At 40.1% G+C, this 24,386-nt stretch overlaps 1 long non-coding RNA gene across 1 annotated transcript in view; it reads left to right on the top strand.

Annotated features, from left to right (window-relative positions):
• The window catches only part of LOC124605096, a 56,173-nt gene that overhangs the window by 16,509 nt on the left and 15,278 nt on the right, over window positions 1–24,386 (top strand). Inside the window, exon 2 of the long non-coding RNA XR_006978596.1 lies at window positions 19,657–19,943. This is a non-coding gene — a long non-coding RNA (uncharacterized LOC124605096). The remainder of the gene's footprint in view (window positions 1–19,656; window positions 19,944–24,386) is intronic.

Genomic DNA, 24,386 nt, shown 5'->3' with positions numbered 1-24,386 from the left:
AAATATCATGGCAGAAACTGTTGTTCGAGCTTTCGTCGGGTCATGGGTATCACGTTTCGAATGTCCAGCTATCATCATGAGTGACCAGGGCAGACAATTTGAGTCGGCCCTGTTCAACGAGATTTGTAACATTTGCGGCATCCGGCGCATCCATACCACAGCATATCACCCGCAAAGTAACGGGCTAGTTGAGCGCTGGCATCGCACTTTCAAGGCGGCTCTTCGATGCCACGACTCAATATGGACGGAGGTCCTTCCTCTTGTGCTACTTGGCATTCGTGCGATCTATAAGGAAGACCTCAAAGGCACAATAGCCCCAGTTTGTATACGGCCAGAACATTGTTCTCCCTGGCGAACTTGTGAGCCCTTCTGCTTCTCTCCCTCAGTCTGACTTACTGCATCAGATGCCACTTCATCGACCTCCACATCCCTCCACCCACCATCCATTCCCACCCTAAGGTCCGCTTCCCAACATCTCTGAACAATTGCGAGTACATCATGCTCTGAGATGACACTGTCCGTGCTCCCCTCCAACCTCCATATACCGGCCTGTACCGAGTTCTCCGGCGCTCAGCCAACACCTATGTCGAACCAGCTGCTATCCCCTTTCAGGCCACGACCACGCCACTCACTGTCGTGGCTCACGACGCTCTGACCAGTCCCTCCACGTTGGACTTAAACACTCGGTCGAGTGACTTCCACCTCCAATCGTCGCTCTCTTCTCTGACCTCACCCTCTACTCTGGTCTCTCACTCTCCATCAAGTGATCACATGCTCCCCACATTGAGCCCTTGCTGCCGGGCCCTTCGCCGGTCCCTTCGACCTCTCCACCGTCGCCTGCCTCGCCCTGTCAAGGTTTCTCACACCCCCTATCTTGAACGTGCCCTCACTCGAGGTGTTTGTGCCTCTCCCCCCAGACATAATCCACGACATCTCTATAATACTACTTGATGACACACTGTTCGTTGTGTGTTTCCCTACATCTGGTGCTCATGACACAACCTCTGCCATTGCCTGCCACCTGGTGAAATGTGTTCCCCTCTCGCCCGATCTCGACCTGGACATGCTTCGTGTGTTCGCCATGCCCACAGGAGACATTGTCGTTATCCCTCCGTTCCTCCCGCAAACTGCCAACCTACCTGTCGCCGCACACTCAGCATGCCCAGTACGATGCCCAGCGTGCTTCGATGACTTCCAGGTTCGGTGGCCAGACCTTCCTTCATGACATCTACCCACACAGCCTCCTGACGACACTGTCGAGCTGACCGTGGTCCGGCTCCCGCGGACCACCCTGCCGACACCAAGCCTTGCTTGTGTAAAGAGGTGAATAAATGAACTACTATAAAATGGGAGTGTTGTTTGGTGTAACCAACCCGAGCATCCTCCTCAGTACTTTGATCCACTGGAGACATGTGGGATCTCTACTGACTGTACTCTGGTTTCTAGAAAAACTTGAGTTTCATTAATTTTAATGATCCTCAGTCAATAAACAGTAAAATTATGTACATTAAAATTATTACAGGTTGAATAGTTACATCTGCTTTCATTAAATCCACCATTCACACAGTAGCTAATTACTTTGCTATTACAACCAAGTATTGTCAAAAGTTAAAGTAAGTTATTCATTTCAATGATCCTCAGTTAAGAAAAGTCAAATTATGTACAAGATTTAAAATTAAACTTCTTCTATATACAGACTGAAGACTTACGTCGGCTTTCCATACATCCATCATTCACACAGTAGGTAGTTACTTGGCTGTTACAACCAAGTAATGTAAAAAATTAAAGTGTAATAAATTTTAATTAAAATGTTCTATTGCACTTGTTGAGAAATTCGTGGATGGAATAGAAGGAGTTGGCCACCAAAAATTCTTTTAAATTATGTTTAAATTGTGCCTTGTCTGAACCTAAACTCTTAATGGTTGCTGGTAACTTATTGAAAATACGTGTTGCTGAATACTGGACTCCTTTCTGGGCAAGAGTAAGTGATTTTATGTATATTGTTCTTAATCCTAGCATTGATACTGTGTACTAAGCAGTTAGTTGGAAAAAGATATGTATTATTTACAACAAACTTCATTAAGGAATAAATATACTGAGAAGCTGTGGTTAGTATGCCCAGTTCTTTGAATAGGTTTCGACATGGTGTTCTTGGGTTTACACTACACATTACTCTTATTATATGCTTCTGTACTCTAAAAAATTTTTCTCAGTTTGTGGAGTTACCCAAAAATATGATACCATATGACATAATGGAATGAAAATAAGCAAAATATGCCAGTTTTTAAACATTTATATCTCCTATGTCAAATATCATTTTCATTGCAAACACAGACTTGTTTAGGCACTTTAGCAGTTTGTTAGTATGTCGCTCCCAACTGAATTTATTATCAAGTTTCAGTCCCAAAAATTTTACACTCTCAACTTCTCTTATTTCCATGTCATCATATTTTATACACACACTAGATGAAATATCTTGGAAGTTCTGAACTGCATATAGTGGGTCTTTTCAAAGTTTAATGACAGTGAATTGGCTATGAACCACTTATTAATGTCAATAAAAATTTGATTAGCTGCCTTTTCTAAATTTATATTTGATTTAGTATTTATTGCAATGTTCGTGTCATCTGCAAATAAGACAAACTTGGCATCTGGTAATGTAACAGATGACAGGTCATTAATATGCACAAGAAAAAGTAGTGGACCTGGTATGGAACCTAGGGGAACAGCACATATAATTTCTTCCTAGTCAGATGATGTCTGATTGCCTACTGCTGACGTGTTACATAATGACACCCTTTGTTTTCTATTAGTAAGATATGACTGAAACCACTTTGCAGCACTACCAGTGATGCAATAATATTTTAATTTACTTAAAAGGATGCCGTGATTCACACAGTCAAAAGCCTTTGACAGGTCGCAGAATATGCCAGTTGCCTCTAATTTGTTGTCTAATGAATTAAGGACATTTTCACTGTAAGTGTAAATAGCCTTCTCAATATCAGAACCCTTAAGAAACCCAAAGTGTGACTCTGACATTATGTTATTTTCAGTAAGGTGCATACATAGATGCTTGAACATAACCTTTTCAAAGATTTTTGAAAAAGGTGACAAAAGTAAGATCGCTCTGTAATGTGACATCATTTCTGTGTCCCCTTTCTTGTGGAGAGGTATAACTTCAGCATATTTAAGCCAGTATGGGGATGTTCTTGTGATAAGTGATTGATTACACAAATAACTTAAGGTACGGTTTAGCTCACATGAACACTCTTTTATTAACTTTTGTTGATATGTTACATAACCACTGGAATGCTTTGATTTCAAGAACTTTATGATGGATTCTATTTCTTTGAGTGAAGTAAGTGTCAATTCCGTTTTACTGAGGCTGCTTGTGTGCACTGGTCTCAGATATTCCATTACATTATTTACTGAATGGGGTTGTCAGACCCCATGCTATCAGTAACAGAGACAAAATACTTGTTTAAATGGTTTGCTATGCAACATGCATTTGTTACTAGGGTTTCATTTATTTTTAGAGCTATTTGTTCCTCCTCATTTCTGGTCCTACCTGTCTCTGACTGAACTATATCACTTATTGTTTTTATTTTATTGCTGGATGTATTTATCTTCTTCTCATAATGCAGGTGTTTAGATTTCTAGATAACCTTCTTCAATGTTTTGCAGTAATTTTTGTAATGAGCTATAATGTTAGTATCAAAGGTGTCCCTACATATCAGATAGAGTTTCCTTTTTGTCTCAAATGGTATCTTTATCCCTTGGTGATCCGTGGTTTCTTAGACTTTTGCTTAATTTGAGTTACCTTCAGGGGAAAACAATTTTCAAATAAGATGCTAACTTTATTAATGAACGTTTTGTATTTTCCATTTGTGTCTTGGATGCTGTAAGCATCCATCCAATTAATTTCTTTGAGCAATCTCCTAAATTTCCCAGTGTCTGACTGTTTTATTGGCCTTTTGTACTCAGTTCTGATAGATGTTTTAACCTGACAATTTTCAAAATTTAACATTAGGTGTTGCATGTTGTGGTCAGATAGCCCATTTACAACCGGTTTTGTAATGTGGCTTAGTTGCCTAGAATTGTCTATAAAGATATTATCAATGGCAGTCTTAGAACATTTGTAAGCCCTAGTTGGGAAATTTACAGTAGAAATTAAATTGAATGACAATGTAACTGATTTCAGTAACTGTTCACTAACAGTGTTTTTCAGGACATCTATATTAAAATCACCAGTAACCACTAGTTCTTTGTTTTTTAATTTTAGATGAGACAATAATTCTTCAAGACCGTTTATGAACTGGTTGAAATTTCCTAAAGGTGCTCTGTATATGGCTACTATTATAAAGGACCTATTATGAAATTCTATCTCTGTTGCACATACTTCTAAGTGCTGCTCTAAGCAAAATTTATTATTGTCAATATTCTTAAATTTAAATCTGTTTTTAACAAATGAGGCAACTCCTCCTTTCTTCATATTTTTGTCTACAGAAGTAAGAGGCTAACTTAAATTCTGTAAGGTTTAACAAATCTATACCAGTGGTCACATGATGTTTAGAGAGGCATATTATATCAACTGGGCTCGATGACTTTAATTCATCAATGCACATAAGTAGTTCATTAATTTTACTTCTAAGCCCTCGAATTTTTTGATGCACTAAAGATAGTTGGCATTTCACATTTACTGAGATGAAATTGGGTGGAAATAAAATTTCTGCTGATTGCTGTAACTTTTTAACCAACAGCTGTGTTCGCCGATCCCATGTGCCAGGATTATGCTGTTTGATTTCTTTCTCAAACTGAAAGTTTCTTTCAATCATTACTTCTCTCAGAACTTGACTTTGTTCTGTCCTACCTATCCTAAAAAAGGTGCTGCTCCAACACCTATGACCACTGGTATATTACCATTCATGGCATATGTTGTATCTTTTTGAAACTGAGAGTGAGGTCATTTACAGAAAACCAGTCAATGCTATTGTTATGAACATTGCTTACCATTACTTCTTTTTCTACATGTATACTTGGATTGATTACAATACTAGTGTCATGTGCAAAAGAAACTAATTCTGCTTGTTGTGTATTAAATGGATTGTTTACATATATGAGGAACAATAGTGGACCTAAGACTTAGCCTTGGGGAAACCTCTATGTGATTTCTTCCCAGTCAGAATTATGTCCCCAGGCTATATTGGTGGAATTAAAAAGTACAACTTTCTGCATTCTGGCAGATGTTTTCCATTGATTTGCCATGCCATCAATTCCATAAAACCTCAGTTTGACTAGAAGAATACCGTGACTCACACAGTCAAACGCCTTATAGTTCGTATAAAATACCAACTACCACTGATTTGTTTTTGAACGCTTGTAAAATTTGGTGAGTGAACATGTAACTGGCATTCTCAGTAGAGCAACTTCTCTTATCTGCTGAAGATCTAATTTTTTTTCTCAGGTCGGATACTAGTCTAGAATACGCGATTTTCTCAAAAATTTTGGAAAACGATGTTAGTAGTGAAACAGGGCAGTAGTTATTGACATCTCTCCCATCACCTGTCTTAAAGAGAGGTTTGACAGCAGCATATTTCAATCTCCCTGGAAAATTGCCTTGAGTTAGAAATGCAGTACATATTTGAGATAAGCTAGAGCTAAGTGTATGGGAACAAATCTTAAGTACTCCATTAGAAACACCATCAAAACCAGATGAGCTTTTATTCTTGAGAGAATATATCATTTCCTTGATTTTAGAAGACGGAGTTGGTGATACATTTGCATGACTGAATTTTATGAGAGTTACTTTTTCAGCATACTGCTGTGATTTTTCTCTTGAACTTTTTGTCCCTATACTTCCTACTACATTTAAGAAATGATCATTAAATGTATTTGCTACCAGTGACTCATCATTTATAGCCCTTCCATTCATTTCAATAATTACATTATCCTGTTCTGCGGCTGGTTGTCGTGTCTCATATCACTATAATCAATATAGCCTTAAGTTTGTTGTCTGAATTATTGATTTATGAATTCCATGCATGTTTCTTGACTTTTTAATAACCTTTCTTACTACTTTTGGATAGTTTTTGTAGTGTGAAACTATTGTATGATCTCTGCTTGTTCTTGCCAAAAGGTACATTTCCCTTTTCCTTCCACAAGATACTTTAATCCTTCTTGTGATCCATGATTTTTTGTGTAGTTGTTTAATGTTCTTTCAGATTATCTTATGTGGAAAGATGTTTTCAGATAAAAATTTATCATGGAACAGATTAAATTTTACATTAGCATTTGCTTCATTATGAATTTCATCCCAAATTATCTCTTGTAAACTATTCTTAAAAACATTTGTCCTGGAGTCATTAATTATTGTAACATATTTCCACTAAAGCATATCCATACTGTAAGGCACTATGTTATTTATCCAAACTAACTGTGCATCATGATCAGAGAGAGCATTTGTTACACAGTATACTATCATTTCCTTACTCTGAGCTTCACTAAAGGAAACATTATCAGTTAAGATCCTACTGACTATATCCACCCATGTTGGAAAGTAAATCACTAAGATCAAATTATAGGATCCAAATAAGGTTTCTGGATCAGTTTTCCTATCAGTTTTCCTATCAGGGTTCTTCACAAAATCTACATTCAAGTCACCGTAGACTAACTGCTTGATGCTATCTGACAGATAGTATAGTAATGTTAATTGTATAGATTAAAAAATGTACTCACCAAGCAGCAGCAGCAGCAGAACATGTATATAAAAGAAGGTTATATGAAGCAAGCTTTCAGAGCTAGCAGCTCCTTCCTCATGTAGAAGAGTTGAAGGGAAAGGAAGAGGGTTAAAGGAAAAGCACTGGAGAACTTTCAAAAAAGTCATCCAGAACCTCTAGTCAGGGGAGACTTATGGGACAGAATGAGAAGGAAAGACCATTATTGTCAAAAATTGTTTTTGTTGTTAGATAGTATAGTAAGGATTCCACATTCCTCACCATTTCAAAATTTCCCAATAGGATCTGTATGCAGTTACAGTTAAAAGTCTATTATTTATCAGTATTAGTTCACAAACAAAAACTTCTGTGTGCTGATCACTACAAAATCGACTTGCCTCAGTGCCTTTGAACTTGTGTTCTGTCTTAGTGTACGTAACAACTCCCCCTTTTCCCATGTTAGTTCTGCATGAGTAAGCAGCTAGAGTGAATTCTTTTATATGTAATTTATCTAACCCCTGCCTTCAAATGTCCCTAAATAGAGCCTTTGATGAGAAAAATAATCACTGTCAGTATTTTCACAGAAACTTCTTAGCTTCAGTAATTCAATATCAGCTTGATTCAGACTTGACATGTCTAGTAAATCAACCACTTTGTTATGACTATTTTTCTTCTGACACCTCTCTGCTGACACTATGCCTATAGATCATTTGTTTTCCATGATGCTTTCTAAATTGATTTTATGTGTTTCAGAAAAAGACTGGATGATTCAAACTTTTCCTGACACTCCAAACAGTCAAAGATGTATTATGAAGAATATGCAAGGCAAAACAAGAAATAGCTAATGAATGTTGTAGGTGATCTCTAACATTTATATCAGGAAACAAGTAGGATTTAAACCGTACATACTAGAAATGTCCATATAGCATGCTCCAAGTAAGAACAATTATAAAACTGTTGCCAGTTCACAGCAATACATTTTTGTTACAAGCTAACATACATGTTTTACTTTCAAATTACTTACCAAAAGGAAATGTGCTGAGAGACACAGACAGGCATGTTTAAAGCAAGAAATAAAAGCATGAAAACTCACCCAGGGGACTCACCACTCTCTGATGAGTTCGTGCTTGGCTACCATGGGTCCCCAACCATTGCAGCACCTCTACCCTTTCTGTTCTCCATGTCTATGTACTCTTTTTCCCCTCGATTGAGGAATATGTCTTGGATAGTTTTGGGAAAGTATTCCGAAGTTTCAATAGCTTGCTTGGTATTGGAACAGTCCCTCATCTATTTTCTTTCTTTCTTTCTTTCTACATTATCCATATCCTCCCCTTCATCCACTTTGGCATTTGAGGTTTTTCTTTGTTTCTTTTTCCTCCCTGTGTACACCTGAAGGCTGGTCCATGCATTCGACGCATAACAGGTGACTGGGTAATGCATAATTCCCAGCCCTGGATTGACAGGTATGGTTTGCACATACCCGCTGGTACAGGCCAGGCCCAAGGAGTGATGATTGCCTGAAGTGTTAGCTTCCCAAATGCCTATTGGTCCCTCCGTCAGAAGTTCAGGAGGTGCGATCTTAAGTGTGAACAATTACTTAAGGCAGGTGAGCCCTCTGAGGGTGCCCTCAGTTGGAAGGACCATGCCATCAGAGACACTGGCAGCCATGGGTGATTTTGTTGCAATGAACCAATCATCTCTATCTCCATCTCAGTCTACATCTACTAAACGTAAATGGAATGAGTCTTTGTGAAATCCTGGTCTCGGTTACATAATGGGACTTTGCTTCTGTAGATTGTGATTTTCAAGCCCAACAAGTGCTTACAGATTTGCCCCTCCATGACTATCCTGTTTGTGTCAGGGCCCATCATACACTGAACTCTTTAGCATGGTGTAGCGTGGTGTAGTATTTACACTCAGCTGCTTGATGATCTGACCGAGGGAGAAATCCAAACTTATATCTCTGATCAGGGAATCACTGCGGTTCATTGGATAATGAAAAAGGTTGATGCAAACTTAGTGCTTACAAGCACTCTTTTTCTCACACTTGTTTGGGTGTTGCTACCATCAAAGATTAAGGCAGACTCTGAAGTCATCACAGAATGACCATACATCCCAATCCTAATGCATTGCCACCAGTGCCAACATAACAGTCACATTTGCTTGTCCTGTCAAAACATGACCAAATGTGTTACTTGTAGTAGAGATGCTCACGAGGGCCATTGCCGCCTCCTTTTGCCTGCTGTATCAATTGCAATGGCGAACATGCCAACTCAACCCTGAATGTCCCACGTATCTCAATGAGTGGGTCATCCAGGAGATCTGGATGAGGAAAAGGAGCCCTACCCTGTCGCTCACAAGTTGTTGGCTAGTGGAAATCCCTACATATTACCATCCAGCACTTATAGTACAGTTCTTGCTATGCCTTGCTCCATAAAGGACATTACTACACAGACTTGTGACCTCCAATTCAGTACTGCAGTTGTGAAATTGCCCAGTTTCATGGTAGCATCCTTGTCTTCTTTTACAGCTGTACAACAAGCCACCAAAGCTTCGCACTAGGTGGTGAAATCACCTACTACACGACCTGCATGCTGGAAAGGACAAAAGGAATACTCCCATGAAGACTTTTTACGACCCTCCAGCCAACAAACATCTGAATCTTCATCTGCCAACTGTAAAGGTTGTAAGAAATCGAACAAAGGCAAACGGTTTTCTCCTTCCCTAACTAAAAGGTGTCGCCGCATGATACCCTCACCTGGCTGACCTCTATTTCTCTGGTGCACTCCACCTACCATTTATCAGCCCTGGAATCTGCAGCCTGACCCAGGGAGAATGCTGACGCCTCTGTAGATTTCATGAAACAGAACCCTCCACCCTCTGCACCCTGTAGCTGTGAGTCTTTGAAGGGTATCACTCAGCAGCCACCTAAGTGACTACCCTTCATTTGTTCACTCCTCCCCATTCTCTGTTATGACTCTTCTCCACTGGAATGCTCTTGGCATTAGATCCAGCAAGGAGTACCCACTGCTGCTCTTGAAATTGTAGTGTCTGGTTGTTTTCTGCCTCCAGGAAATGAAATTGTGTTCTCGCAACTGCTTTGATGTCTCGCATTTCCTTCCAGCCCACTTTGATCTTCACCTTTGAGGATGGCATTCCATCTCATGGGGGGGGGGGGGGGGGGGGTAATCATCTGCTCATCCAGGATGACATCCATAGCCAAACCAGCTCACTGAACACCCGGTTGCAAGCTGTCGCAATCTAATCAATCAACTCAACCTCCTCTGTCTCAACAGTGGAGCACCACATTACTTTCAGACTTCATGCACACCTGTACCTATCTGGACTTCTCGTTCTGCACTGTCCAGCTTGCTATAGTCTCAAGTGGTCCATTCTCTCTGACATGTAGTTGAGCCACCACTTCCCATGCACTTTCCTTTTGCTAACACCTACTCCACCTGCGTGCAAACCCAACTGGCAGCTATCTAACGCCAACTGGAAGCTTTGCTCCTCTCTGATGACCTTCAATGAACAACATTTCCCCAATTGTGATGACAGGATAGAGTACCTTACAAATGTTGTCCTTACCCGCACAGAATGTTATGTACCTCACACTTCATCTTAACCATGCCATGTTCCAGCGTAGGTGGACTGAGGCATGCCTAGAGACATTTCATGCACAGAGACATGCTCTCCATGTTTTTAACTGTCATCCTATCATGGTGAACTGTACTCGTTGTACATAGTAGCATGTGCAGCGTTGTTGCATTCTTTGAGATGGCAAAAGAGCTAGCTGTATTTCATTTCCTACTTCTTTTAACAGTTTCACTCCCTGTTCCGTCATGTGGGGAAACCTCCGTCAGCTGTCTGAGACCAAGTTACATTCTCTGATTTCCAGCCTGTCCATAACAGATGATTTTATTGTGGACCATATTGCCATCTCCCACACCTTGGATCACTATTTGGTGGAGATTTTGAGCTCCAACCACTATCACCCAGCCTTCCACCCTCAGAAACGAGTGGGAGAGGCTTGGGTGTTATCGTAATCCTCTCAGAATCATGAATGCTACAATGTTGCCTTTACTATGAAGGAGCAAGACCAAGCTCTGACTTCATCCTGATTGTTCACCATGCAGCCGGACAATGTTCACATTCAGATATTGCAGCACCTTTCTTTTGTGGGCAAGCAGTTTCTCCCTTGTTTGTAGAGTTACATTTGAGCAGATGGCACGTGTCCCAGATGCTGGCATGAAGCCACTATCATACCCATGCCTAAGCCCAGTAAGGGCAAACACCTTCCTTCTAGCTACTGCCCATTTCTCTCACCAGCTGTGTTTGCAAGGTGATGGAATGTATGATTTTTGGCTAGCCAATATGAAGGCTTGAGTTTCACAATCTACTAACCACTATATACTGTGGACTTTGAGCATGCTGTTCAACAGTTGACCATCTTGTCACTTTTTCAACTCATGTCATGAATGGTTTTCTGCAGAAATACCAGACTCTGACCATTTTTGTGATTTGGATAAAGTGTGTGACACCTGCTGAAGGATTGGTATCCTTCGTACACTATACATGTGGGGCTTCTGATGCCACCTGCCTCATTTCCTTCAGGGATTTTTAAAAGACAGAGTTTTCAAGGTATGTTTGGGTTTGGTCTTGTCGGACACCTTTATCTAAGAGAACGGGGTGCCTCAGGACTCCATCCTGAGCATCACCTATTTGCTGTAGCCATTGACTGCATAATGGAATGTCTCCTGCCAGGCATCTCCGACTCCCCTTTCATTAACAACTTTGCAATCAATTGTAGTTCTCCACAGACTTGTCTCCTTGAGTGGCATCTTCAGCGATGTCTTAGCCATCTTTACTCATGGAGCAGCAACGCCGACTTCCACTTCTCCACTGACAAAACCACTTGTATAAATTTCTGGCAGTGCAAAGGGTCTCTTACACAGTCTTCACATTTGGCCTGTTGCTCTTCTGTTTGCTGAAACTGCCAAATTCCTGGGGCTCATGCTTGATGGGAAACTTTCGTGGTTCTTCCATGTGTCTTACCTGGCAGAACACTGTATCTGATCCCTCACTATCCTGTGTGTCCTAAGCGGTACTTGCTGGGGACTGGATTGGACCACAATCCTCCGTTTATACTGATCCCTTGTCCGTTCAAAACTAGACTATGGGTGCTTAATGTATCCCTTTGCATTTCTGTGCCTCTTACGCTGTCTTAACACAATCCACCACCATGGAATATGTTTGGCCACTGCTGCTTTTTACCCTAGCTTAGCAGAGTGTCTCTGTGCAGAAGCCACTGAACTACCACTTTCATGCTTGTGTGATGTCCTCCTCAGCAGATGTGCATGCTGTGTTTCTGACATACCTGACAACCCATCCTATGGCCTCCTTTTTGATGACTCCCTTGACTGCCAATATGGAGTTCTGTGTTACCTTCTGGATTTTGCTTTTGGCTACTGCTCCAGTAGCTTAACTTCACACTACCTGCCGTGTTCTCTGTGGGTGTCATCCTTTCACTGCCTTGTCTTTGTGTAGCAGCCCATTATTCATTGTGGACTTCATATGCTTCCTAACGACACTACTCTGGATTTGATCTAATGCTGTAAGTTTCTCTACTTCTGCACTACCTTTGTGTATGCTGATGGCTCTAAGACTGATTGTGATGTTGAGTGTGCCTTCGTCATTGGTACCGACCACTTTTGCTATCAGTTCCCCTCTATCAGGCCACCCAGTACATCAGGTGACACAAGCTTTTTAATTGTGTCGTGCACTCAGATTCTCTCAGTGCCCTCCACAGCCTCTGTGTGCTGTAATCGATCCATCCCTTAGTGCAACAGCTTAAAGAAAGCTTCCACTTGCTTGCTGTTGAAGAAGACACCCTGATGTTAACGTGGGCTCCTGTTCACGCTGGTCTGATAGGAAAAGAGGCTGCTGTAAAGGTTGCAATCCTCCTACCTTGGCCTGCTAGTTCCTCCATTACTTCGGATGATCTTCGTGTTCCCATCTGTTGGCATATGGTGTCACTTTGGTGTCACCACTGGTCTTCGTTTCCCAGGAACAGCTGGACCAACCTCCTCTCGGCCTTCTTACTGAGAGATAGGTTTTTTTTTGTGTTAGTGTTATAGCCCCTTTGCTGTTCCTTATCTATATAAAAGATTTAGGGACAATCTGAGCAGCTGCCTTATGTTGTTTGCAGATGACACTGTCGTTCATTAACTAGTAAAGTCATCAGAAGCTCAAAACAAATCGCAAAATGATTTAGAAAAGATATCTGTAGGGTGAAAAAATTGGCAATTGACCCTAAATAATGAAAAGTGTGAGATCATCCACATGAGTGCTGAAAGGAATCCATTAAACATTGGTTACACAATAAACCAATCAAATCTAAAGGGCAAAAATTCAACTAATTACCTGGGAATTACAGTTACAAACAACTTAAATTGGAAGAAACATACAGAAAATGTTGTGGGAAAGGCTAACTAAAGACGGCGTGTTATTGGCAGGACACTTAGAAAATGTAACAGATCTACTAAAGAGACTGCCTACACTACACTTGTCCATGCTCTTTTAGAATACTGCTGCATGATGTGGGATTCTCACTGTCATAGTGGCCCCATTCAGGAGCGCAGAGCAAAACATCACCAGTGGATATAAACAATAACAAGCTTTCTAAATAACCACAGAAATACTTCTTCAGGCAACATATGACAGTGTTCCACCAATCAGAACTCATGTTACTCATGTAACAATCCGCCGACTCGGTCTTATGAGCATGCCAGACAGTCAGACCGACAGTGTTACCTACCACTAGGGATAGCTCCGGCCAGTACTTATGCCGGCTCAAGCATAGTATACACTCGCCGAGCATTCGGTAGCATGTTGTATCTTGTAATTGGTTGAGTAGATTTTGGTCATTATTGACTTTCATTGTCTTGTTTTCTTATCTGGTTTTGCCACCACAAGAATTGTGGGATTTTCTTTTTGTTTTTGCATTTGACTAGTAGTGCAGGCCAAGAAGGATTTTTTTTTTAAAATTATAATAAAGTGTGTTCAAACTAGACTGTTAGTTTTTTCCTGCTGACTGCAGCACACTATAGTTATTGCTGACGAGGATAAAACTTTCATTTTTGAATTAAATGGCCTCTCAGAGGAACTTCTTCAGTCCTTGGTGGAAACTCAGCACAGATTCAGGCAGCACTCACAAGGTCAGAACTTCACCCTCCCTCCCCAGCATTGCAAGAGGTAGCTCATAGAGTTGATTCTATCACAGGTAAATTGAACACTTTGCACGTGGCTCCACTGACGTTTCCGACTTTTGAGAGGTCTGTTGAACCATGGTCAAATTATGTCGAATGGTTGGAACAACATTTAGTGGCACATTGGATCCATGACTAAAATCAAAGTTGGGCTCTTTTTTTTAAGCAACAGTCGGTCCACAGGTGTATAATTTAATTCAACAATTGAACCCTGAGCAGTCTCCTCACGATCTCTCATTTACCCATATTAAGAGCTGCCAGCCACCCTGTGACAGAACCTCCACTTACGCCTCCACCTCAGCCACTGTCTCTGCTGCCAGCTGTCAGTGCTGCATCACCACCTCCCGCCACTGCCGGCCATGAAGCCACGACATCGGCCAGGATGTCCCTACTCCTATGGATGTTTGTGGTGCTGTGCATTCTTTTTTCAGGGGGAGAAATGTCATAGCAGCCCCTTATCAGTTAGAGGGCCCGCACAACCAACAAGCAAGATGGGCTGCTAACCTCTCTTCAAGAGCGCACAGTGAAACTTCGTCAGTGGTTATAAACATTAACGGGCTTTCTGAATAAACATGGTGATGATGATGAGCGTTTGGCGTCATTGGCCGGGAGGCCCCTCGCGGGGCAGGTCCGGCCGCCATATCGCAGGTCTTATCACATTCGGCGCCACATTGGGCGACCCGCAAGCCGGATGGGGATGAAATGATGATGAGCACAACACAACACCCAGTCCCTGAGCGGAGAAAATCTCCGACCCAGCCGGGAATCGAACCCGGGCCCAGAGGACGGCAATCCGTCACGCTGACCACTCAGCTACTGGGGCGGACAATAAACATGGTACTACTGTGCCAGACAACATATGACGGTGTTCCACCAATTGCAACTCGTGTGACTCTTGTAGCACTCCGCTGACTAAGCCTTATAAGCACGCCTAGACAGTCAGATCAGCAGTGTTTATCTCTTGCTAGGGACAGCTCCGGCCAGTACCTACGCCGGCTCTAGCATAGTATACACTCCCTGAGCTTCCAGTAGCAAGTTGTATCTTGCAATTGGTAGAATAGCTTTTGGTCATTGTTTTCTTTCATTGTATTGTTTTCTCATCTGGTTTTGCCACCACAAGAATTGTGGGGTTTTCTTGTTGTTCTTGCATTTGACAATTAGTGCATGCCAAGAAGGCTTTTTTAAAGTGTGTTCAAACTAGACTGTCAGTTTTTTCCTGCTGACTGCAGGACACTATATTACCAAATAAGATTGATGGAGTACATCTAGAAAGTTCGATGAAGGGCAGCAAGTTTTGTATTATCATAAAATAGGGGAGAGAGTGTCACTGAAATGATACAGGATTTGGGATGGACATCATAAAACAAAGGCGTTTTTCATGGCAGCAGAATCTTCTAACAAAATTTCAATCACCAGCTTTCTCGCTCGAATGCAAAAATTTTTGTTGGTGCCGACCTACATCAGAAGAAATGATCGCCATAATAAAATAAGGGAAATCGGAGCTTTTGTGGAAAGATACAGGTGTTTGTTTTTTCCGTGTGCTGTTTGAGATTGGAATAATAGAGAATTATTGTGAAGGTGGTTCAATGAACCCCCAGACAGGCACTTAAATGTGATTAGCAGAGTATCCATGTAGATGTAGATGCAGATATTGCATATTGGGCACTGTCTTTTTAGCCATCACTATTTGTTAAGGGATGATTCCCCACCACTTTGTGCTCATTGTCATCAACCTTTGATGGTCCACCAATTCCTGACTGAATGCCTTTTTGTTAACTGCTTGCATTCCGATGTATGTTCGCCATCTGAGTTTTGACGTTTTAGTGGATGGCGGGCTGTCGATTGCCTTTTTGTTTTTATCTGTTGTAGCAATATGGTGAAGGACATTTAATCTTTGGTTTGGGACCTCCGTTGTCACTGCATCATATCTGGTGGACTTTTCTCCAGTGGGAAGCCCTTGTTTTTAGCTCTCTTTCCTTCCATCAATTGGGCTTAACATTTAGTCACTTTCAACTTCTTTTACTTATTAGTGTTTTAATTGCAACTTTTTTTACTTATTAGAGTTTTAAGGTTATGACTTGGGTGCTTATGACCTCAGTTGTTATTGCGCCCTTAAAAAAAAAAGGTTTTTCAGATATCTCTCTCACGCGCGTGCGCGCACACACACACACACACACACACACACACACACACACACACACACACACACACACACACACACACACACACACACACCCTTTGTTGTCTGTGAGTGGAGCAGCTAGACTGAATTTTTCATTGTTGTTTAGCAATTATAAACAACAATCATTGCTGTTTTTTGAAAATGTATGAGCTTTAGCAAGAATGGAAAACTGTCCTTTTGATTTCTTTTTATGTTGGAAAGTTTAGTAATAGGCTTTGTGTGAACAAAAATTAAGATGGTGAAATTTGTGATGTTGGTGACAAAATTCCTGATATTTAGAAAAATCCAGTTATGTAAATATTTGTATGCATAATTCCAGAATTTTAATAATTTTACATTATAGTTGATTCTTTTAATTTTCCAATGACACCAAATTGAATAAAACTGATTCATAGATAAAAAAATTATAGTGGTTACAAACTGGTAAGCCACCTTCTCTCTCGATGCCAGATTGTGAAAATGACCCATGTTCCAAATTATCCTCCTAACTGTAGTTTTGAACAAAAAATTGTAGAAAAATTATTTTAAACCTTTTTCATTACTTACTTTCTTACTCTTAAATTTTCACAAATATATGTGATATGAGAGTAAATGCCACCATCTGTTTTCATGTGAAACAGGCCAGAGGCAAATGAGGAATTAGTCTAGGAATCACAGGAGCCACAATTGGGAAAGTCCACTGACATAAGTGACTTTGACAAAGGGCATACTGTTGAGGATCAGTGCCTGGGAACAAGCATCTTAGAAATGATGGAACCTGTTGCTGTTTGTGTACTGCTATCATGAGCATCTGTGGAAAGTGGTTGAAGGATATTGGAACCATAAGTAAGTTATAAAGTGTTGGACATGCATGTCTCATTATAGAATTTGCAGGTCAGAAACTTATCCCCTCTACAAAGCAGGGTATATAGCAATATGTGGCAGATATGATGACAAAGTACAGTTCTGGTGCAGGCATGTTTCAAAGCACACTGTTCAACGCACATTGTTGAATATGGGGCTCCACAGCAGACGATTCCAAAATTTTCCCATGTTGACCCATTGGCATTGTCATTTATGATTGCAGTGGACACAGAATACATGAGATTAGACTGTAGAATGTGTCAGCTGTGAGATGACTCACATTTATTGTTGCATCTGGTCAGTAATTATGCTCATATATACAATCATCCATGTGAATGATTTCTTGAAACATGCACTTCTCCATGGACAGAGGCTGGTGACAACAGTGTTATGTTATGAATGACAGTCACCTGGGCATCCATGGGACCTGTGGCAGTAATTGAAGGGACCAAGAGAATTGTAGACTATGGAAACATTGTTTCAGGCCACCCACATTCCTTCATACTTGCTGTCTTGCCCAGTGGCAATGCAATCTTCCAGCAGGGTAAATGTCTATGTCTCAAGGCCAGAATCATGCTACAATGACTTGATGAGTGTGATCATGAACTCTCATCTTGTCCATTAAATGCACCTGATTTGAACACTATAGAACACATCTGGGATGCTATCGGGTGCCAGCTTCACATCCACAAACCACTGGCCAAACTGCGTGACCTGTGCATAGACATCTGGTGTCACTTACCTATGGAAACATGCAAAGAATCCTGCAAGCCTTTGGTAAACCAGTTATGTTAGTCAAGACCACGTATTGGACCAAGTATAAATCCTTCTGGGACTTCATGGTTAATGTTATTCCCGTCTGAGCTTAGTCTTTTTCTCACCAACTGCGACATGGTCGCATATACAAACAGTGATCCAATATTGTCAAATGTTTTTCATTCCAGTCTTTGATCACAATATGAATTCCTTAGATGATGTCATCATCTAAATAATTCATATTGTGATCAAAGACTGGAATAAATACACATTTGATAGTATTGGATCACTGTATACGCGACCATGTCGCAGTTTGTGAAACTAGTACCATGTCTGGCTTATGACAGAGTCAATAGGCTCTGTAAAGTGAAGCAAAAAATCAGAACTGAGGTAGTCATCGTCTAAAGAATTCATATTGTGATCAAAGACTGGAATAAAAAACTTAAGTTTTTTTCTCCTCGTATCATTTGTTAATATGGCCTTATGTTTCCTGTTGCTAGGATATGACCTCATCCATGCAAGAAGTCTGACTTTCACAACATAATGTTTGAGTTTTGCAAATGGAATGTTATGAATTAGACAGTCAAAGTCCATAGCAAGTTACACAAATGCAAACAGAATAATTTCTCTTATTTTGTTCCAACCAAACTGAGTTTATGAGACAGTATATTGCTTTCTCTGTTGAGAATCCTTTATGGAAGCCCAGCTGAGCAGTTATTAGAAGTTTATTGTCAGAAGAGTGATCAGTATTCCATTATAAGCTACCTTCTGAAATATTTTTGAAATGTGGAATCAATAATTTATTCGTTTGGCTATGTCCATGCTTATAAACTGTTTTTACTATTGCTTATTTCAATATTTTGGAAAATACCTTGCTCATACACTTATTACAAAGGTAACTCAATATAGGTGCTACCAAGTCAGCACAAGATTTTAGTTGAAATGCTGTCATACTCTGGAGATTTACTGCTGTTTAGTGACCTAATTATTTTTGTGATCTCTCTAAGAGCGGAGTTGGTAAAACTGATGTCTGCCAGTAGCGTATGTAACACTTGTGTTCCACAGAAAGTAAGTGCTCAAAAAATTTCTTTTTTGACTTTCTTTTAAAAAGTAAAGATTTATTATGATTTCTATGTTTACTCAACAAAAAACTATTGATAACACAGGTTTTCTCTCTTGACTTCTTTTTATATTTTAAAAATTTTATTGTGAGTTCCTTGCGATGACATAAAACTGAAATACTTGCTAAATAAAACAGGTTTTTCTCATTCTAGAAAATTTTATTAGTTTTATTGACCTTCAAAATAAACAAGGTGCCCCATCAAAATACCAGAATTCTCAAAGTTTTCTGTCAGGTGGAAATATAGTGAGTCTGATTAGATTAATGGTTCATTTTTTTCTCTTTGTCTTGGACTACAAGTATTATTATGAACAGTGCATTGACTTCAGTAACCAATGATGTGCATCTAATATTACTTATCTGGTAGCTGCTGTCATAAGGGGATTGAACATCATTTGCATTATCAATTTTCATATGTGTCATGTTTAATCCAGTCATAAAATTCTCAATAATTTTTGAACTGGATGTTTAATTGGTAGCTAATTTGAAATTACCCTGTGATAAACATATTTACAGCCGTGGACCAAGGTAAGAGATTTTCATTGGGCGTTCCAAAGAAAGAAATAAAGGGAGAGGGAAAATTGTCATTCTCCTCTCCCCCAACACTTTGGCTGCAGCACTGTATAATGACTTCTGCCATTTGTGATTATCTTATTATCTCTTCACTTACTATTTCTTAATCATCCCAATAGCATACGTCCTTAGTATTGTGCATGTATTTGTATTCATTGTTTTTGCCAAATGCATTCAGTTATTGTCCTTTTTCCATTTCAGTGCTTTTGTGACAGTTGCAAGATACCTGTAAAACTTTGAGTGCTTGTATTTAACATTTTTGAGAACATGGAAACATTTCAAGAGAAACTTAAAAGAGAATCGAGTAAAATAATACAATGGCAAGTGAAAAAGGACTTGCAGTTTAAGCAAATGAAACAAAAATTACAAGAACTTGAAGAATTAGTAGAAAGACAAAGGAAAAGTCTATTACAACAGCAAATGAATTGTGAAGAAGTGTCTCAGGAATATGCTAATGAAGTGAAGCATCAAGAGGAACTCAAAGAAAAGTGAGAACTTTAAATAATGAATCAACACTCATTTTAAGGAAGGTTAAGAGTGTAAGAGGGTGCAGAAAAATGATATGGTGGAAGGTTCTTGTACTTTAGCTGAGAGAAATGTGAAACTGAAGATGGAATAGACTTTTTGGCCCAGTGTGTACTGTTTTCTGAAATAATGATGTTTCAAGGAATTCCTGTTATTCTTTATTTGTGCAACCAGAACAACTAGCTCAGACTTATTATATTTCCAACATTTAATTCCCTGTAAGGATCTGTAATCTGTCTTATCTTTCTGTGGTATGAACTCATGATATATCTTTTGTTGTACTCTACTGTTCGTGAAAATATTACCACCATGAAAAAATCAAGCAAGTGACATGTAAGTTTTAGCATTTTCATAACAAGCTGTGATACATAAATTATTAGAATTACAGGATAACAACAAGTGTGTGGACCCACTCTGAATGTGTGATCTGATCAGTATTTCCTGAAATACTTTCTTAGGAAAACAATTAAGTGCTGTGGAGCTATACTGATCATTGTGAATCATTGTCGGGCTATGTCAAACATTGTTTGAGAGATTACTATCCCTTTTACATGACACTGTGTGACTTAAATACTGAGGTTTAAAGGAGACAGTTTATCAGCACTGATGAACATCTCCTGTCATGTTGCATCTTATTGGTTTTTATTTTGCTTTATCTTTCTAATATCCAAATAATAATGAGAGTAGCTGAATATTTTTGTGTTAATGTCATTGACTGATTCATTTGCATGTCATATTCTGTAAATCCTATCATGAAGGATAGCATTTAGCAATGTGGTTTGTGAAGGGGTCAAGTTGGTCCAAGTGTTACATACCTCGTATAAGGTCTTGATGACACTGCAGGATGGTAGACAGGGTGGCAAGCATGGAGAACCAGCTCCCTGGCCATCCTGGGATCATATGGGCAGTGTAAAAACAACAGATTTATTTAACAGAATTCATATAGCACCCAAAGACATTGTCTCGATAGTGGCCAATGCCTTCAGACAACGACACCCAAATCACCACAACACCAGTGACGGACGCCAATGGTCAGAGTCACTCGTGTCTGTGGCATAGTGATTGCAGCTGCAACAGAGGCTCATCGACAGCAGAGGTACATGGAAGCATCAAATGCCAACAGCTGGTGGCAGTAAGTCAGAAGCGAGGTGTCGTCAGGTGCAGTCTGCGAATCAAAGATCCCCAGGTAATGTCCTGGAGTCAACTGGAATCAGCCAGTAGTAGGCCACCTGCTAGAAGGCACCAGACTGCTCATATTTTTGGCATCAAAGGCATGAATATTGTAGAAAATTGTGTCAAGGTAATGCACTGCATGTTAGGTGGCTTCACTTTGATCAGGGGAAGAGATGGGAAATGCATGCATTCCCTAGAACAGGGACGGGCAGGAATCCTGCACGTGTGCGGTGCACTTGCTCGTGTGTAGTTAGCAGGTGTTCTGCTTGCACACAGGTGCAAGCTAGCCCCCCGCTTCTCTCCCCTTCCCAATATACCGTTTCTCTGCTCCTTCCTCTGTAATGCATTTTGTTTTCTAGCTTGCTTTATTGAATGAGGAAATATGGTTAGTAGGAGTGCTTGAAAGAAATCATGGTTTGAAAGAGTACCTATTACCTACGATATGTTTTATTTAATTATCACAGGTGGAGTTTACAACACGTTTAATGTCTGGAACAAAATTTCTACATACAGACAAATGCAAACAGTTAAGTAAATTTTCATCACTGATGTTTGCTCTTAACCGAGACTTATTAATTTTCATAACAGAAAAAAATCTCTCACAAATGTATGTCAAGCCAAACATTGACATTATCTTTGAGGCTTTACGATGGAGATGAGGAAACTCTTGCTGGGGAAAGTCGTGATAAAAGTCTATTACACGTCTTGCCAAAAGGAACTTGTCTCTGAGACGAGAGTTACACTGTAGATATATTAATTCCATTTGCAAATTGGGATGAATATCATCTACAGAAACAGCAAATGGTCTCGAGAACCATTCAAAAGCTTGCGATGAATATGATATATCCCCAAATCGCTTGAGAAATTCCTCTTTTATTGCACTAAGTACGGAAACATATTCTTTGCAATTCTGTTCTCGCACAGTAGACTAAGAAATGCATTGCATTCCCTGACAAGAGCTGTCATTCCCAAAGCTCAAGCTTGCTAGTGAAAGCTTGCACCTTCTCAGCCATTTCACAAATTAGCTGATTTTCTCCTTGCAAACTTGTGATCAATGCATTCATGTGTCCGGTATTGTATACGAAAAATGCAAGGTCAGCAACCTACTCTGGATCTTTTAACTTGGGATCGTACCTTCCTTTGTTCTTTAAAAACGATTTATTGGTATTGTCAGCTCAAAAAATCTGTTGAGTACATTACCGCGGTTAAGCCAGTGGCCTTCACTGTGGTATGGTATGCGACCGTACTCTTTCCCAATTTCAGCTAAGTATGTATGATACTGTCTACGTGTAAGCCTGTGGGATCTCAAATATTTAACTGTCTGAATAACCACTTGCATGACGTTCCCCAGTTTTGCTGGTTTTGCACAGAGTACTTCTTGGTGCAAAATGCAGTGGATGCTGTACAATGATTCTCCTGTACACTGTAGCTTTTTTCTTAGTAATCCAACAAATCCCATTTGTTCCCCTTTCATCGCAGGCCTTCCGTCTGTTGTCACTGACACCAAATGTTACCAGTTTAAGCCAGCCGAATCGGCAGCTTCTTCAACGGCTTTTAGGATGTCTTCGCCGGTGCTCGTGTTTTTTAAAGATATCATATCTAAAAAATCCTCTTTTATGCACAGAGCAGTGTCCACGCCACAGACATAAATCACTAATTGTGTAGTGTCTGAAATATCTGTGGACTCATCAAGTGTGATGGAAAATGCACTGCACTGCACTCCTTAATTGACGGTAAATGTCATCTGCCATGGCACTTATACGACGACTTACAATCCGTCAAGAAAGAGTGATAGCTCGAAACTGATTTGCATTCAGTGGGAAAAGTAAATCAGCAGCATCATTGATGCACTCCTTTATAAACTCACCTTCAGCAAATGGTTTTCCAGCTCTCGCTATATTAAGCGCAATCTTATAACTTGAACGTACCACTGGGCTATCATTGTTGTCGTCCTGAAAAATTGAAAACAGTGATCCATACAATGTTAAATCAATTAGATGAGAGACATGAAGAAAGAAAGTGTCAACAGCAACTTACGTCAGATTCATCTAGTATCGTCAGATTGCTCTTCTTAAGCTTAGTAAATTTCCCCATCCACTCAGAATTCTACAATAAATTGTACTCGTCCTTGTGAAATTTATTATAATGGCATTCAATACTAAATTTCCACTGACCAGCAAGAATACTGCCACATATTAAACATTTTGAATTTTCACGTTCTTGCAGAAAGAAAAAATGATTGTCCCATTCCTTTTAAAAGATAGCAAATCTCCACTTCTCCGTTTCCTTGATTCACTCTGCATTTTCCAGTTCTTGATATACAACGTTCACTATGTAGTGGCCACTTCGCATCAGCATCCACAGCTTAGCCTGGTTAGAGAGCCTGAGCCTGGTTCTACACCACTGCAACCTGCCGGCTGTCGCCACAGCCCCGGTCGATGATTGCACGCGTGCAGCACACGAGCAGCGTTGTGCAGTTATGAGCCTTGTGCAACGTTTGCCCTCCCCTGCCCTAGAATTAGTTACATCATGCTTACATACAGACAAAATGGTTGCTGTTTGTCTAAGAATACGAAGAGGAGCAACAGCCAATCAGGCAATTAACATATGATGGTATGGCTATCCACTCAGAACATTAACAGAGAAATAGGTGTTGGAGCTCTTGTGGTATAAAGGAGTAAGGACCCCACCATTTGTAAATAGCTTCAATAGATCAGGTGAAGTCATACCTGTGTGGAGAAATTTCTTCAAACTTATTTTTTATTGCTGTAGTGTTAAATGCAGAGGAGAGACTGGATAGGTGGAAAGAGTACATTGAAGGCCTCTATGAGGGGAAGACTTGTCTGATGATGTGACAGAAGAAGAAACAAGAGTTGATATAGAAGAGATAGGGGATCCAGTATTAGAATTAGAATATAAAAGAGCCTTGTAAGACTTAAGAGCAAATAAGGCAGAAGGGATAGATAACATCCCATCAGAATTTCTAAAATCACCGGGGAAAATGACAAAAAAATGACTACGTATTCACAATGTTGAGTAGAATGAATGAGTCTGGTGATATTAGCATCTGACTCTCAGAGAAACATCATCCACACAGTTCCCAAGATTGCAAGAGCCAACAAGTGTGAGAATTGTTTCACAATCGGCTTAACAGCAAATGCATCCAAGTTGCTGACAAGAATAATATACAGAAGAATGGAAAAGAAAATTGAGGACTTGTTATATGATGCTCA

The sequence above is a fragment of the Schistocerca americana genome, chromosome 3, assembly GCF_021461395.2.
Source record: "Schistocerca americana isolate TAMUIC-IGC-003095 chromosome 3, iqSchAmer2.1, whole genome shotgun sequence".
Taxonomy (NCBI): domain Eukaryota; kingdom Metazoa; phylum Arthropoda; class Insecta; order Orthoptera; family Acrididae; genus Schistocerca; species Schistocerca americana.
This window is presented reverse-complemented; position numbering and strand designations above follow the sequence as displayed.